Genomic DNA, 4015 nt, shown 5'->3' on the forward strand with positions numbered 1-4015 from the left:
GAGAGGATCTTCACTTCCCTTTCATCCTAGCAGAAGGAATCTTTCCTGTAAGTTCTTTTATACCTAACAGGAGGAGAAGCCAAGTCTTAGCTTCTGTCCCAAAGAGCCTTACATAATAACACTCTGAAAAACTCAGCATCATGCTGGATGGGAGAAGCAGGATAAATTATCTCACAAGATATGAACAGTCTAATAACTTACCTTTTCTGATTATAAAAACAAGACATAATCATTTTGGAAAATTCACAATTCCCTTTGTCCTCGGAATAAAATCCATCTTGGCATCCTGACACAGCCAGCCCTTGCTCCGCTCATCCTAGCTGTTGACTATATTTTATGCTGTTTTCCTCTCCACCGTCCCTCAGGCTCAGCTCCTTCGTGTTTTAGAGTCCACACCTCAGGGATCTCCTGTACTTGGAAACTTCCCCTGTATTCTGTGCATCCATCATTCCCTCCATTTCTGGTCCTGACTCAGCTCACCTACCAGAGAGACATTTTGGTAGCAGTGAGCACCCAATCTAAAGTAGAATCCCTAACCCTATACCAGTACCATCTACGTATTTCCTCAATTTTCTACAAATTCTGAAGTCCTCTTATTCACTGTCTGCTTTCCTCCCATCGGCAGTAAGTGCCATGAAAGGAGGGACATTTGCTATCTTGTTGAGTGCCTCATCTTTAGAATTTGCCATAGAATAGATTTCAAAATAATGATTAAAGGAGTACCTAGGAAATGATAGAGGAGGATTCAGTCACGTTTATCTGACACCAGACATGAAAGGCTGCACATTTCACAACATACCAAGAATGGTCTTCATTCCCTGATCTTTTGTCTCCCTGAGCATAGGAAAGAACATGTGGGTAACAAAAACATGAGCAAGTTCCACTCTGCCCTACTAAAAACTGAAAAGATCAGATAAAACTGAGAATCAAAATATGCTTCTCTGTGTAGGTGACTTCAAATGTGTCCCAGTGTTTGAAAAATGGAAAAATCCCAACATGTATCAGGCATGTTACAGAAGAACAGTTGTGGCTTATGTGAGCAGTTGGGGACCTGGGACAGCTGTTTGGACCCAGGAATAACCAAAGGTTTTCAACTTTAAGAGATTGGATCAGAGGGCTCAGAATTAGATTAGAGATAATCAGTTCTCTGAAACAATCAATGCCATGCATTACTCTAACCTTCCCAGCGAGCTCTTTGTTTTGCTAAGAGGTTGCTCATCTGGTCTAATTTCTTCTCCATATAGGAACATTGATGCCCATTAGTACTGCCTGGGAAATGAAGCTAGATGAGAAAGTGAACCTTCACTAAATAGATTAGAGCAGTGGATAATTAGAGCAGAAGTTCCAAACCATTTCAGAGAAGCAGCCCCATTTTGGTTTTGTTGTATCCATAGTTCCCTTAAAAACATGGTATGGTGGTTCATAAATTACACATAGAAATTAAATGTGCTTGATTTTGATTTTTTTTTTTTTGGTTATTTTTCTGAGATCAAGTCTTAATATGTAGGTCCAGCTGCCCTTGAACTTACTATGCAGTCCAGGCTTCCCTCAAACTTGTGGTGATCCTCAAGCCTCAGCATCCCAAGTGTTGGGATCATAAGCATGTGACACCATGCCTGGATGTGTGTGTGTGTGTGTGTGTGTGTGATCTTCTGAAGATCATAATTTCATAATATCTCTGGATTGAAGTGAGAGATGGCAGTCAGAGAGACTGAATCAGAGAACAGTTAAGTTTGCCATCAGTGAATTCAATCCTGGAATGGCATGAGGTGCAAACATCTGGAACATTTGTGGTTTATACCTGCAGTGTAACTTGTACTTTGGACTTACTTTTGGCATATGCATCCATATCTAGAAAAATACCTCATGTCAAAAATAAAAAGTGTAAGGAAGATGCAAACTTCAAAAATGCAAGAATATTTAAGTTCTGACTTTTGCACAGAAATGAATATTTATATTATGTCCTATGGATATTAAATACTTATCTTTCTTTTTTTTAAAATATTTATTTGTGCGCGCGCGCGCGTGTGTGTGTGTGTGTGTGTGTGGCCAGCTCAGCCCACCAGGGGGCGTTCTGGCTGGCATGTGGTGCTGGGGGATTGAACCGCGGTCCCTGTGCTTTTTGCTAAGCTTGTTCTAAGTAGGTGCTTTAGACCACTGAGCCATCTCACCAGCCCCATATTTATCTTTCTTAAAGGGCATACATTTCTTGTTTGAATTTATAATGACTATTGTTCCTTAACAGCCATCCACCCTCATGCTATACATTTAATGTACTTTCCTTACATTTACTTGGCCCAAACTCACTCTGCAGAGTCTGTTTTTCTTCCTACCTTTAATAAATGTAAAACCTTGCTACCACTAAAAAATAAATTTATAACAGTTGATCATTTGTGGAGAACCAATCATGTAACACAATTACCAAAACCACCACAGAAGGTATCGTCTCCCACCCAGCAATATGACACATGGATGAAAAGAAAGACAGAAAATTCTACAGGTGAGGCTCTGAGATGACCCAGTGCTTCCTGTGAAACAAATGGCAGTGAATCTGAGAGCTTAAGGCTTTTATTGCTATCAATCAGGGAGGTGAATGGGGGTCATGGGAGAGTGCTAGGGAAGAGAAACTTTGCAGGCCTGATTATAAGGAGAAACAGAGCACGTTTGCCCCAGGCACAAAGGCCCTCCAGTTAGCAGTGCAACAAGTAGCTTGATGCATGCAAGGCTAGCACTTTTACGGCCAGGAAGATATAATTCCTTTTGGGTGCCATGGCCTCAACTGAGGTGTTATCTTATGTCTTAGTCCTGGAATCTCACAGGCTCTTACTCAAGCCCCCATGCCAGCCATCCAAGGGGACAATTCCCACCCACTTTGCTGTGCTGAGACCCATTGGCACCTCAGCTGGACTCAATCACATTCTTTTGGCCAATTAAGGGAACATCTGTTTTAATATAGCCAGCTCTTCATATCTCAGTAAATAGGGTTGAAGTAAAGGTCAGTAACGATGGAGGCAAGGGGCTTTGTTTCTCAGGGGAATCAGCTTGGTAGTCTCCCACAAATAATATTTATAATATTCTAAGAAATTTATAAGTGTTGAGATCTTCTGTATTAATACATGTGGTAGACTTCATCTATGGCAGGGGTCCTATGGGATTATATTGCTCAATGCTTTTTTTTTTTTTTTTCTTCAGTATCAGATAGAACTCACGACCCTGGGCTTGCCAGGCAGGCGCTTATGCCACTGAGCTATGTTCCTGGCCCCTACTCAATGCTGTAATAGCTAGTTTGTATAGATACACTCAATGAGGCTTACTCATAGAGGTCACTAATGTCATACTTCTCAGAATACTGCCCCTGAGGTCAAGTGGTACATGACTAATTGTAACTCTGCTGAAGAACTTTACAGAAATCCAGATTTGTTTTAAAAGGAAAAATCTTTTCATAATGTAATTCACCACTTTCAGATGTAAAAGTTCTTTTTTTAATGCTTTTTTTTTTCAGTATAGGGTCTCACTAGGCAACTTGGACTCATAGTGATCCTCCTGTTTTCAGCCTCCCCAGCACTGCGATTATAGGCATGCACCACCATGCCTGAGCTCAGTCACCAACTCAGTGTACCCAGGTGCAGGGCCAGCGTGGTTGTGGTGCCGGGGATGAAACCCCCTGCCTGTATTTCCTAAGCAGGCGCTTAGTTTGCTGAGCTATCTCGCTGGCCCTAGATGTAAAAGTCCTTAATATTTAGAGGACAAGGGATGTTGCAGTGGAGCTTTTAAAGGTGGAAATAATATCCTCATTTCTACTAAGAGCTGATGTTTGTCCAGGCTATGCTACCATTTACTGTATAGTAGCTGAATTGCCATATCCTCGCTAACTTTTGTCTTCTATAGGTAATGGGGTCTGTGACATTGTGGAATATATTATTAAATTTGATTGGGATAGCTGAGCTTTATGTATATGGCTCATATTTTTGTGATATTTGATTTTATATACTACTATTGTATTTAGTTATAACAA

The sequence above is a fragment of the Octodon degus genome, unplaced genomic scaffold (assembly GCF_000260255.1).
Source record: "Octodon degus isolate 3935 unplaced genomic scaffold, OctDeg1.0 scaffold00026, whole genome shotgun sequence".
NCBI classification, from domain to species: domain Eukaryota; kingdom Metazoa; phylum Chordata; class Mammalia; order Rodentia; family Octodontidae; genus Octodon; species Octodon degus.